Below are 14,663 nucleotides of genomic sequence, written 5' to 3'. Positions count from 1 at the left end.
ACGTGAAAGACAAAAGGACTTCTTGTGAGTCTCCATCTTCCAAGCATCAGTGAAAACTAGCACAATACGAGAGAGAAGAATGCAAGTATTTCTTTATATGCGTTTTAAGCTGTGCTTCTTTTTAAGGTGTTTATCAATACTTGGTGGTTCTTATTAGTCGTGTGGGACTGAGTAAACATTGCCATACTTTATCTAAACTCTTTATATCCTCTCTGTTCTGTATTTTGTTTAATGAATTGTACATTTGGTTCGTTATGTGTTAGACTAGGCATTAAATTGTTTTATAACCATGTTGGATTGTCTTAGTTTTGCCTCACAGAAACGGGCACTTTAACGATAAAAGATTCCTTTCTATTAGCTTATTATGCTGCGTTCACACCAGACTCGGAAGAAGCGTCAAGCGCGAGTTATTTACATGTTAAGTCAATGCAATGACGCGAATAGACATCCTGCAGCACAATACGAGAGAATGAAGTGGCGCGAATGACGCGTTGCGTGTGAATGAAGCGGCGCGGGTTGAGTGTTTTGCGAGATTGACGCACTTAGGGACCTATCATACACCCGGCGCAAAGTGGCGCAAGGCGCGGCGCAGTAGTCTTTTGGTAGTTTCAGCTTGGCGCAAAAGTCGTTTTGAGGCGTTGCGCTACGCTGTTTAAATAGCAAATGCATTAGCGCTCATATGTGCGCCCATAGGGGTTCTTGTCTAAAAAGGAAGGCGTTCTGAGGCGCGTCGATATTTTGAAAAACTATAATAGATTTTTCATTAGACCAAAACAAACCCGGTCTACACTTCGCCGCAGAGTTGCGCTTCGCTTACACACTGCTTAATAGCCTACACACAAGATGTAGAGCAATACGCAAATATCTTTACATATGAAAAAAATTAAATATTAAGGGAATATATATAGGATATAATAAGAATAGATATAGGATATAAATATAAAGGATTAAAATATTACAAAACATTTTTTTCTAGCCTACATAAATATAAAAAAATCACTGCTTTTATGTCTTCTTCATCTCGGGAGGCTTTTTCAGTTCATTCATAACAGTTTGCTTTTGTATAATGTTATTATTATTAGCAGTATTATTTATTATAAACATATTTATATTTGTTTTATTAAAAACAAGTTTAGATTTGCCCACCTGCAGGTTTTAGACCATATGGGGCACAGCATGTGTTTTAGGATATAACTCAGGTTTTTGAGCACACTTCGTTAATATAGTTCATTTTTTCGTTTGCTGGAAATTAGAACTGAATTTAGAAATAGTTTAGAAACGAATATTTGGGCTCAACCAACGCAATTAATTATTTATAGACTAATTGATGTCTGCGCGTAAAGGTTTCCCTATCCAAGAGCGAATGTGAAAGTGATCCATTATCTCTCATTCTCACGCAGTAGATGCTCTGTTTAACCGTTTTCTGTTAAAAACTGTTAACTGTTCGCTAGTGAAATGCTCAGTTTTTCCATTTAGACTTACTTTACGTAAGCGAATGTGCTCTTGGCGCGACACAGCTGGCTCTTAAAGGGAATGGGAGATGAAGCTCTAATTGGTTTATTCTCAAAACACACTTATAACTCAGTAAGAAAATAAACTCAACCCTTTTAGACCATGTGCCACGGTGAAAGTGGATTTTCCCGTCCTTATATTAGCAAAAATGCATTCTGACACGCCCTGAAAGCGTTTGCACCCTGCTTTTTGCGTTCTGCGCATGGACCGTCAAAATAGAGCCCTTAGTGTGCATCTCGTGTGTTTCGATAGAAACAATTGAGTTAGAAAATCTAAACTTCAGTGGACATTCGCTTAGCGTAACCAATTAGCAGCTTGCTCTTGAGTGAGCATGATTATGATGTAGAGCCTGTTGTTGGTGTCTAAGGGGAAAATCCTCCTGCCAACACTGACAACAGTTCATCAAACAGGGCTCAGTTTAGTCAGAAGCACAGCTGAAAGCTTTCATCATCCAGGTACAGTTTCTGGAAGGGTTTATAAACTCATAGACCTAAATGCACCTTTGAAAGAATCTAGTGGACTCAGACACGGCTCCAAATGAATCAACACTGTTTTTCAGCCTTCATAAAGCCCATAAACACAGTTACTCTCTCAATAAATCTATGTGAGCAATTTAGCAAGGAAGCTAGAGTCACCGGGCAGACAGAAGACCCGCTCATCTCGCGATTCCGCGTCTGTTGTGAAGTGAATTTCACGAGCGAATAAATCGGAGTTGACGCACCAATAAAGCGAGTAAACTCAAAATGTTCATGCGTCAACTTAGGCGCGAATAGAACAATTTATCTGCACTTACCGTGTCTGGTGCGAACACAGCATTAGAGTTCAATAAAACGTAAAAACATTACTAAATAAATAAACTGCTAAAATGTCTGGTCAGAGGAGTGGATGAAAACATTGTTATATTGTTAATTGTTATATTTATTTTGTTAACTATGAATTAATTCTGAATATTCATAATTAAAAATAACTTGTTATTATCAGTCATTAATATTCATTAATTAAGCTCATTATTTACACACATAAAGCATTTATTTATTTATTAATTTTTTTGTTGGAAAAATTTAAGCCTATGAAACTTTTCCTGTAAAGAAAGAAATAAACAAGGTGAAATAAGGTACTACAAACGTTTTCTATTCAATTAATTATAATAAATGTGTGCTTAAAATATATATCCATAATAAAAATGATTAATATTAACTATTTGGAGAGCAAAATGCAAAAACTGAGAAAAGATCAAAGTTCATTAATTTTTTTCAGCATAGGCAAAAAACAATATATAAACAAAATACATCTGTGAGTGCAGCACAAATATATGCAGCTTAAAATACAATAGAATAGTAAACTCATGAATATGAATAAGAAATTCAGATTATTCTGTGGGTGGTTATAATGTAATGGCTCATCTGTGTATATCACATATTACATAACATCCTCAACATAAACATGCAAATGATTACAGGAAGAAGCCAAAAAACGTTAAAGTGGTGCTTACTTTAGGATTTCCTCGTTAAGCAAATACTATTAACTCTAAATGAACAACCTCAGAGTAATAGTGTTATGGACACCCTAGAAGTATATCTGGCTCATTTTCAGCGTGGGAGCTTAAATACAAACACCTCCAGCAGGCAAACTACAGAGACAATACAGCAGGAACACACACACACACACACACATACACACACACACATGCACGCACACACACACACAAACACGGGTTTGTTTCACAAAATAAGTGAGGACATTACATAGGCTTCCATTGTTTTTAAATCAGGTTAATGATAATGTCTATAGCCTAACCCTACTCCTAGACCTAACCCTTACAGAAATAAATACACATCAATAGATACTAATAAAATATATGTATTTTATTTTGCTATTTATGCAATACATTTTGCTATATAAGTGAGAACAGTTGGGTCCACCCAAGTATAGCCAAACACTTGTGCAGATATCTTTATGTGGACTTCCCATAGACGTAATCAATTTTATACAGTACAAACTGTATTTTCTACCCCAACCCTACCCCTAAACCCAATCCTCACAGGAAAAATCTGCGTTTGTACATTTTCAAACTACTTAATTATGTGCGATTTATTAACTGTTTTCATCAAAAATGGTCAAACAAGGTCAAAATGTACTGGTATTACTATACTTGTGGGAACATTTGAGGACTATGTCTACTCCTTCCCTGACAATGCGCACAGTGACCTTTAGCATATTACTAATTAAGCTGTTTTTTATGCCAAAGGTCAGAGGAGAGTGGCCAGACTGGTTTGAGCTGATAAAGGCAACAGTGACTCAAATAACCACTCGTTACTACCAAGAAGGGCTTAATTTGTGCCGGAACATGCCGGATCCAGAACGTCTGAAATCTGATCGGGCACCTCATTTTACCGATCCCCCTCCTTAACCGCCCGACTACCCTGTCCGCTGGTCACTTTCACTTTCTTCCACGAGAAAAATTTGGCATCAACGACATGAAAGCATGGATCCATCCTGCCTATTATCAACATTTCAGGCTGGAGGTGGTGGTGTAATGGTGTGGGGGATATTTTCTTGGCACACTATGGGCTCATTAGTAAGCACTGTGTCATCACCACAGCCTACCTGAGTATCGTTGAGTACTGACCATGTCAAAGCCTTTATGACCACAGTGTACTTCTGATGGCTACTTCCAGAAGGATAACGCGCCATGTCATAAAGCGTGAATCATCTCAGACTGGTTTCTCGAACATGAAAAGGAGTTCACTGTACTCAAATGGCCTCCACAATCACCAGATTTCAATCCAATAGAGCACCTTGGGATGTGGTGAAATGGGAGATTCACATCATGGATGTGCACCGACAAATCTGCAGCAACTACGGGATGCTATCATGTCAATATGGACCAAAATCTCTGAGGAATATTTCCAGTACCTTGTTGAATCTATGCCATAAAGGATTACAGTAAGGCAGTTCTGAAGGCAAAAGGGGGTCCAACTCGGTACAAATAGGGTGTACCTATTAAAGTGGCCAGTGAGTTTACAACTGGTGGATTATGTTGCAAGATGCACTGTATTGTTAATTTATAAAGTGCAGCATTCCAGGGGTCAGTTGATTTGTCATCACAGCGGACCTCCGTAGGTTGAAGTGTAAGGGCTAAGAGGTAGAATTGAGATTGGGCCCTACACCGTGTCATAAGGTGTTATCTTTTTCCAAGTTTAGTTGAGTTTTTGTCCTAACCATTTGTGAAAACAATGCACAAAATTTCTATTTTAGGAAAAGTTTCTATATCCGCAATGCTAAGGCAGAACAACATCATAAACTGCTATGACAATTATCTCCTCAGGTACTGATTATGTGCTTTCACACTTAGCTGATGATTGATTATAAAGCTTGTTTGGCATGCGTCCCAGGAGAGAGCCCTGAGCTCATAAGATCCTCGAGCCCCGGGGCTCCCTCCCTTTTGCACGGTGAGAGTGGAGTTTGAGCTCAGGTAGACCTTGAGAACTCCCCTGCTGTAGTAGCTAATGAACAGATAGTGATTGCTCTTAAGAGATAACTACTTACTAGGAGCATGTCTATGGTGCCGATTTAAATTAGTCAATTAACTAAAGTTGCATGTTTTTGGACAGTGGGAGGAAATTAGGGAACCGGGGGGAAACTCATGTGAGCACAGTGAGAACGTGTAAACTCAACACAGAAACGTCGGCTGGCTTGGTAAGAACTAGAACCAGTGATGTTCTTGCTGTGAGGCAACAGTGCTAACCACTTGGCCACCACGCCACCCATCTAGGAAAGGAGGAGGAGTAGGGGTCAAAGGGGGGATTCTTCAAAACAAAGATGGCTGTTATATGAAACTTAAAGTATTCATAGTGGTTTAGGAATCGTCTGATCGGTAAATCATGAATTAAATAATGCGGGACCAGCCGCAAGCAATCATAAGCACATGATCCTCTCAAAATTAGTTTATAAATAAACTTCACTTATTCAGTGTAAAACGCTGCCAACGTCTATTTTATATGGATATGATTGATCAGATCTTTAAAATAAAATAAATAACGGTTTGATAACTCAGTAACTAATGGTTTAATAACTCAGTGCAAACCAACCAACTGCATCCAAAATGGTGAAAAGCCTTGGAGTAACGATTGATGACCAACTAAACTTCTCTGACCACATTTCTAGAACTGCTCGATCGTGCAGATTCGCACTCTATAACATCAGAAAGGTCCGACCCTTCTTATCTGAACATGCAGCTCAACTCCTTGTTCAAGCTCTTGTTCTCTCCAAACTGGATTACTGCAACTCTCTACTAGCCGGGCTTCCAGCTAACTCTATCAAGCCTCTTCTGCTGCTCCAGAATGCAGCAGCATGAGTGGTCTTCAATGAACCTAAACGAGCACATGTCACCCCGCTGCTAGTCCGTTTGCACTGGCTGCCAGTTGCTGCTCGCATCAAATTCAAAGCTCTGATGTTTGCCTACAAAGCGACTTCTGGCTTTGCTCCCTCTTATCTGCTCTCACTTCTGCAGATCTATGTGCCCTCCAGAAACTTGCGTTCATCCCAAAGAGGGAAGAAATCACTTTCGCGAACGCTCACGCTCAATCTGCCCAGTTGGTGGAATGAACTCCCTAACTGCATCAGAACAGCAGAGTCACTCGCTATTTTCAAGAAACGACTAAAAACCCAACTATTTAGTCTCCACTACACTTCCTAATCTGCAATTGCCTCTCAGAATATCACACTAACTCAAAAAAACAAAAAAAAAAAAAAAAAAACTAATACTACTAATACTTCCCTTCTTAGACTTTACAGACCTGAAACTTGCCTATAGCACTTATTCATTGTTGCTCTTATAGTTGTGTAAATTGCTTCCTTGTCCTCATTTGTAAGTCGCTTTGGATAAAAGCGTCTGCTAAATGACTAAATGTAAATGTAAATGTAAACAACTTCAGTAACTCAGCCTATGCACTTCTAATTAAATATGTATGAAATAGGGGCGACGCAGTGGCGCAGTAGGTAGTGCTGTCGCTTCACAGCAAGAAGGTCGCTGGTTCGAGCCTCGGCTGGGTCAGTTTACGTTTCTGTGTGGAGTTTGCATGCTCTTCCTGCTTTCGCCTGGGTTTCCTCCCAATTCCCCCACAGTCCAAAGACATGTGGTACAGGTGAATTGGGTAGGCTAAATTGTCCATAGTGTATAATAGGGAATGGGTTTGTGCGGATGTTTCCCAGGGATGGGTTGCAGCTGGAAGGGCATCCACTGCATAAAAAACATGCTGGATAAGTTGGCAGTTCATTCCACTGTGGCGACCCCAGATCAATAAAGGTACTAAGCCAAAAAGAAAACAAATGAATGAATGAATGAATGAATTAGATTATAGCCCTAACCATTTCGTCGGGAGTGAAGTGTATTCAAATGAATGGTTGGTATTTAAATCTTTCTGTTGTGGTGTGTTGTGTTTGGCAAAGACGGTCAAATTGATGTTGTCGCTGGAATCTTGTGACATTGCGTGTTGTTAGGACTTTGTGTTAAGAGTGGCATTCGACATCTTTCGAAGTAGGAAATAGTGAAAATCCTATTTTCGAGTCGTCTGGAATGCAGCATTCTTAAAAAATAATAATAATAATAGCCAAACACGCAGGTCATACACCAAGAATTACGCAAGGCCAGTTTGATTTGCTGTTTACAGATGGCGCTTTTCATCCTCTCCGGCCCTCGTGGACCACGATGCTGAATAACATTGCACTAATAAACCCGTCAGCTTTCTTACCCAGCGAGATGAGGAGCAAACATGAAAAAGAATATTTCCTCCTGTGACTCTTGAAGGGAGAGGAGCGTTTGAAGAATTGGTCCAGGTTTGATGAAAGAGACTTGGACGTGTTTAGCGCACACCTACACTCACATTTTTGTGAGGCTCGCATTGTCCTCGCTCGAACTGCGCTGTGTGTTTTAAATATGAACTACATAGGCTTGTACATCCAGAGCGTGTGATGTGTGCAGGGACACGCATGACTGCTCATTATAGCATTGGAGTAGTCAGCCAGAAAATAGATGACTAGTAGGCGAGTCGATGTTTGGCTTATGTAAATGATAGATCGTGTAGCATCAGTCGCTCTGATGGCCCTGAAACACCCGATTCACTAGTAACTCACTTTTGAGAGTGTAAAATAGTGCATTAAAATGTTATCAGCTGTTCATTTTTAAAACCCAGGCCTATATTTGTGTAATTAGGAACATACGTAGCAGATAAAGCTTACCACAAAACTACCAAAATAAGAAAAGGTTGGGTAAGTATGGAAAATGCAAATAAATAAAGAACATTGCTTTCTAAATTGGCTTTGACTTGTATTTCATTGCAGACAAAACAATAAACATCATTTAATGTGTTCCTCAAGATTTTACTTTTAATAAACACATTCTAATTTTGGTTCAAAAATGTTGCAACAGTAAAGCATTTACCACTTTGTAAAATTGCGATTCCTTTTCACAACACTTAAAGGATGTTTAGAGACTGAAGACACGAAGTGATGAAGTGTTTCAGGTGTAATATTGTCCCATTTTTCCTGCAAACAATTCTTGAGGTTCACTTTGTGCTACAAATTGCACCACACTTGCTCTATTGGAGACAGGTCAGGACTGAAGGCAGGCCAGTCAAGTTCTTGTATCCTCTTCCTCAGCAAGCAGGACTTTGTTATGTGTGGTTGTGCATTGTCTTGTTAAAATACGAAATATATTGTGCTCTAAAATCTCTCTGTACCTTTCAGCATTGATGGTGTCATCACAGAAGTGCAAGTTACCTTTGCCAATGCCACTAACACAACCCAATACAATGACAGACCCTGGCTTTTGGACTTGTTGCTGGTAACAGTCTGGTTGATCCATTTCTTCTTTAGTCCGGAGCACACAGCATCCATTTCTCCCCAAAAAATAACTGATTCATCTGACCACAGTACGTTTCCACTGTGTGATGGTCCATCCCAGATGCCTACGAGCAAATGTCGATGGCGCATCTGGACACTGTTAACATAGGGCTTCCTTTTGGTACAGTACAGTTTGAACTGGCCTTTGTGGATGTAACTACGTATTGTGTTACTTGACAAAGGCTTGCTAAAGTAGTCCTGAGCCCATGTGGTGATATCGCTTATAGATGAATGATGATTCTTGATGCGGTGACGCCTGATGGATCGGAGATCACAGTCATTCAGCTTAGGTTTGCGCCCCTGTACTTTATGCACTGAAACTCCCCCAGATTTCTTGAATCTTGTGTTATGCTCTGTTGAAGGTGAAATATCCAAATTTGTTCCTATTTTTCTTTGATAAACATTGTTTTTTTTTTTAAATAAAAGTTAATTTGGAATTCACTACTTTTTATTTGCGTTTTCCATACTGTGCCAACTTTTTATGATTTTGGGTTGTAAATTAAAAGGACAGTTCATGAAAAATACAAATTCTGTAATCATTTACTTATTCTCCACTTGTTCCCATTGTGTTTTTGTTTGTGTTCAACAGTAGATAGAAATTCATGCTGCCTTAATTTTTTTAGTTAAATCAAATAAAATTTTCATGCAACAAAATCATTTGTTGTTGTGTTTTTTTGTCGTATTTTTATAGTGTAATAATAAAAATAATAAAAAAATAGACTGAAATATTTATGCAGTTTGTGAATGTATTATTAACATATCAATTTGTTGCCATTTTCTTCTATTACTTTACTTACAATTTATAAATTTAAAAAAATCTATCTTAAATTTGTGAAATAATAAAACTTTCATACAGTGAGAAAAACAACAATTAAAAAATAATTATTAATAAAAAAAAGACCAATCACTTTGCTTTCCATAAAATAAATGATGTTTTTTTTCCTGTGACTTTTTCTGGTCGCGCTTCACATAAAATAATTTAAAAAAAAATTGGGGGGTAAATTGTTCTCTAATTTAAATCAATCAATCAATCAATCAATCAATCAATCAATCAATCAATCAATCAATCAATCAATCAATCAATCAATTAATTAACCAATCAATCAATAAGTCTGTCTTTCTGTCTGTCTATCTATCCATTAAAAGCTCTGTGCTGTAATTATTCCTACATTAAGGAGGCAGAATCACATGACTGCACCCCGAGAAGCAAAAACAGCCTTACAATATTTGAGGCTCATTTTTATTCATGAACCGTGAAATTTGTCACTTCCGAGTTTTAGCTTCACCTTCACCCCTGAACCTTAAAATAACTTACAATAAGCAAATTAATTATCAGCATCGCTGGTTAGACAGTTGGTTGATCTCAGAGCGGGCGGATTAGAGGGAAAATGTGCGTGTAATATCATTGCGACAGTCGAAGCATATCTGCGGGGAGAATATTCATCTATATAGATGATATAAATATAGGCGGTTTTACAGCAGACACACAGGCTGTGAAAGGGACTCGAGGGGGCAGGGAATCTCATTAAATGTGCCGTGGAAAACAAAGCTCGACTCACAGGAAGTGTGAAGAGCGTCAGACAGGAAGTCGTCGGTGCTGCTCCTCTGTGTAGTGAATCATGAAGCCAGTCTCTCACCTGCTGAGCCTCGGTTTCTGCTGAATCAGACAAAACGCTCTCAAAGGCCCTGCAATACAACACATATTGATGAAAATCTACTTTGATACCCAAAATACAGCACTTAAAACAGTTTCTGCACTATTTATAGCCACCGGTGCTTAGTAAACTTTAGAGAAACAACATTTCAAAGTCTATTTATGTCTATTTATGTATTATATACACTCAGCAGCCACTTTATCAGGTACAACTTATCAGTACCGGGTTGGACCCCTTTTTGCATTCAGAACTGGTTTAATATCCTTCATGGCACAGATTCAACAAGGTACTGGAAATATTCCTGAGAGATTTTGCTCCATATTAACATGATATCATCACACAGTTGCTACAGATTTGTCGGCTGCACATCCATGATGCCAATTTCCCGTTCCACCACATCCCAAAGGTGCTCTATTGGATGGAGATGTGGTGACTGTGGAGGCCATTTGAGTACAGTGAACTCATTGTCATGTTCAAGAAACCAGTCTGAGATGATTTCCGCTTTAATGACATGGTGCCTTATCCTGCTGGAAGTAACCATCAGAAGATGAGTACACTGTGGCCATAAAGAGATGGACAGGGTCAGCAACAATACTCAGGTGTGCTGTGGCATTGACAAGAAGCTCAATTGTTACTAATGGACCCAAAGTGTGCCAAGAAAATTTCTTCCACACCATTACACCACCACCACCACCAGCCTGAACCATTTATGCAAGACAGGGTGGATCCATACTTGTATGTTGTTTCTGATAAAATCTGACCCTACCATCCGAATGTCGCTGCAGAAATCGAGACTTGTTTGTGGTCTCAGTTTCCTGTTTTTAGCTGACAGTAGTGGCACCGGTGAGGTATTCTACTGCTGTTGCCCATCCGCCTAAAGGTTGGACGTGTTGTGCGTTCAGAGATGCTCTTCTGCAGAAGTCCGTTGTAACGAGTGCTTATTTGAGTTACGGTTGCCTTTTTATCAGCTGAAACCAGTCTGGCCATTCTCCTCTGACCTATGGCATCAACAAGGCATTTGCCCACAGAACAGGATATTTTCTCTTTTTCGGACCATTCTCTGTAAACCCTAGAGATGATTGTGTGTGAAAATCCCACTAGGTCTGTAGCAGCAGTTTCTGAAATACTCAGACCAGCCGTCTGGCACAAACAACCATGCCACGTTCAAAGTCACTTAAATCACCTTTCTTTCTCATTCTGATGCTCAGTTTGAACTGTAGCGGATCGTTTCAACCATGCCTACAAGGCTGATTAGTAATGTGTGTTAACAAGCAGTTGGATAAGTGTACCTAATAAAGTGGCCGGTGTCTTGAAAGAAGTCTCTTCTGCCAATATATAAATATGCATATATTTATATGAATAGAAAAACAGCAATATTGTTAAACATTATTCAAGTTTTGTATCTGTGTGTTTATTAATATAATTTATTTCTGTGATTCAACATTACATTTGCAGCATCATTACTCCAGTCTTGAGTGGTAGGCCAATTTTTTTCTGAAATGAGCCACTATATTTGCAAATTATTTAAGGGTGGTCTAATAATGGTTCTTATTTTTATCTGTGCTTAATTATTACTTTCTGCTTCATATTGTCTGTGTGTGTGTGTGTGTGTGTGTGTGTGTGTGTGTGTGTGTGTGTGTGGGTGTGTGTGTGTGTGTGTGTGTGTGTGTGTGTGTGTGTGTGTGTGTGTTTAAAATGTGATAGTTATTATTTTTTTGATTAACAGAAACTTTAAAATCACATTTTAGGTTCCACATTTAATTTCTTAAAAAAATTACTTTTAAAATAAAATGCTAAGAATGCAACCAAGGCTATGTACATTTTACCCTTATATACATATCTGGAGAGCGCCAAATACGTCCAAGGAGGTTTTTTTTTGTTGCATTTTTTTTACCACGAATACACTAGAGGCTGCTGTATATGCTTTTTAGGGTGTGAGTGCCATTCGTGCTTACTGTTCTCACGTAAATCCACCAGAGGCCACTGTCGACTGACTGACTGACTCATCCTCCTCCTTCCCTAAACCCAACCAATAGTGTTTTCAAAAGCACAGATTGACCAACCCACCCCCTTCCCTAAACCCAACCGGCCGTTTTAAAAAGCAATCCAGGAAAAGAAAAGCCCTCACCTGGTTTTTACCACGTTTTCAGATTTTACCACATTCTCACCCTGTTATTTACTTTTTTTTTTTTTTGATTATGTTTTTGTTTTCCCTACTGAAAAAAACCCCATCTTAAACCAGCCTGAGCTGGGTGGCTGGTTTTAGCTGGTTAGAGGGGTTTTGGCCATTTCCAGGCTGATATTCAGCCTGGTCTCAGATGGTCAGGCTCGGAGATGACCAGCTAAAACCAGCTTGACCAGCCTATCCAGGCTGGGAGCCCAGCCAAAACCAGCTATGACCAGCTAAAACCAGCTTGACCAAACCAGCCTGGAAATGGCCAAAACCCCTCTAAAACCAGGCTGGTCAACCAGCTAAAACCAGCCAACCAGCCTAGGCTGGTTTAAGCTGGATTTTTCAGCAGGGTTACCCGCTTTCTTTAACCGTTTTTCACTGGACTCAAACCCTGTTGTCGTGATTAACCTGTCTCTGCATCTCAAGTACACTGACATACATGGCTAGTCATCGGACAAACTGGTAACAACAGGCAAAGCCATCCACATGGAGGTAAAGTGGTCAGCTGGTAAGCGAGTCAAGAAACGGCATCAAACCCCCCCGTAGCGTTTGTTTTAAAGACGAAATGCAGTCAAATGTACTACTGGCTACATAATCCAGAAATGTATAGTAATATGTTTTCAGAATGAGCATATGTTGTAAAAATTATGTGCTTTGGAAATTTAATGCGAAAATTGCATCTTTCTAAAATATATGATATATCAAATTATTGAGTAAACAAACACATAAATATGATTACAATAGCAAAAAATGTTTAAAATTACACAAATGTGAAAAATATGCGTAAAATTACTATTTTATTTGATTTAGTTTTTTACTTATTATAGGCCTAAATCACATAAATATACAAATAAATAATAAATGTATCTGCAGGGAAGTACACATTGCGCCACAATTACTTATTACAGTATTACTCTATGTTAGTCACATAAAACTGAAAGCTGTCATCATTTATTTATCCTCAAGTGATTCAAAAGTTGTTTTGTCACAAGCCTTTAACCATCGACTGTTATTGTATTATTTTCTTACTAAATCAATGGACCCCATTTTCAAACATTCTTCAAAATATCTTCTAGTGTCAAAATTACAGCATGTCAAATTACTTCATATTATGACAATACAACAATAAGTTAATAATTAATTTATAAAACTTAGTGTCATACATTAATTTAAGTAAATCTTAATTTAATTAAATCGTTAATAGTTAGTCATTGTTGACTTACCACAGTTTTCGTTTGTTGTTGTTGTTTTTGTATAGGTAAAAAATCCAAACGACACCAGCTGAAAGTTTACACCAGGCCATGGTAGTAACTGTCCTTGTTGACTCGTTGTTTTTGTAGGTAGAAAATCCGAACGACACTAACATCTGAGAGTTTACACCAGGCCAAGTTCCAGGGCTTCAGTGATGAGTTCAGACGTGAGGGCTTGTGAATGTGGAGTGACTGCGCTGTCGTGTTTGCGGGCAGCTGTGTTCAGGACGGCTGGATCTGGAGAGAAACCTGTCCTGTCCGAGCACGCGGATCCAGCGCCCGGCCCGATGCGATCTGAGCCGCTGTCCGATCCGGAGACCGCGCCGCTACTGCCGGAGACATTCACATGAGACGAGGAGACAACCAGGACACCTGTCTGCTCACATCTACACTCCATCTCTGACCGACAAAAACACTGCCGAAAACAGCTCTGTAAAACTCTACACAAGAAAACTGAAAACGGGCTCTCCCAGTGTGAGCTACACTGTTAAAAATAGGTTAATTAACAGGTTTCGTATTTTATGACCCATAAGGGTTTTTTCAGTTTATTTACCGTTATGAATTGCATCATGGGATGTTTTTCTTCTACTCTGTTGACTTAAAGTCTCTACAGTTTAACAGAGGGACTTTTATTGCCATTTAATAATTTGAAAAAGTTGTTTGAAACAATATATTGATAATGTAGAGAGAGTCTGTAAATAAACAGAAAAGGTAAACGGGCATTACCAGGTTTTTGTACAACACCAGAATATACAGTATCATGTCGAACTATTAAAAATACGGCTATAAATTGCATTATGGGATCTTTTTGTCTGCTCTGTCGACTTTTGATTTTAAAAATAAAAATTTACAGTTTAACAGAATGACTTTTATTTACATTTTAATAGTTTGAATAAGACAATATATATATATATATATATATATATATATATATATATATATATATATATATATATATATATATAATATTATATTATAAATAAATATAAATAATATGTAAATAAACAGAAAAGGTATATTGGCAGATTATTACCAGGTCTTTTGTACCATAATTTTTCAACAACATCTTCAAATTATTAAAATAAAAAAATGCACTTTTTCAAACTTTTGATTTCGAAAAGTTGTTGGAGGAAAGATCAAAGTCACATAATGTAATTCGAAAGCATAATT

The 14,663-nt window shown here is 38.4% G+C and overlaps 1 protein-coding gene across 6 annotated transcripts in view; it reads right to left on the bottom strand.

Annotated features, from left to right (window-relative positions):
• lingo1a (leucine rich repeat and Ig domain containing 1a) overlaps positions 1 to 14,274 on the bottom strand; it is a 275,532-nt gene extending 261,258 nt beyond the window's left edge. For 4 of the 6 annotated variants that reach the window (XM_073942717.1, XM_073942718.1, XM_073942716.1 and 1 more), the window contains exons 1-2: positions 13,467 to 14,274; positions 9,975 to 10,101 (exon numbers count right to left, since the gene is read on the bottom strand). The gene's annotated coding sequence lies outside the window, so the exon portion shown is untranslated. The remainder of the gene's footprint in view (positions 1 to 9,974; positions 10,102 to 13,466) is intronic. The other 2 variants (XM_073942720.1, XM_073942719.1) reach the window with 2 other exon arrangements.
• Positions 14,275 to 14,663: the final 389 nt, after the last annotated feature.

Source organism: Danio rerio, chromosome 25 (genome assembly GCF_049306965.1).
Source record: "Danio rerio strain Tuebingen ecotype United States chromosome 25, GRCz12tu, whole genome shotgun sequence".
Lineage (NCBI taxonomy): Eukaryota > Metazoa > Chordata > Actinopteri > Cypriniformes > Danionidae > Danio > Danio rerio.
The sequence above is the reverse complement of the archived record's forward strand: the minus strand, read 5'-3'. Positions and strand labels throughout refer to the sequence as shown.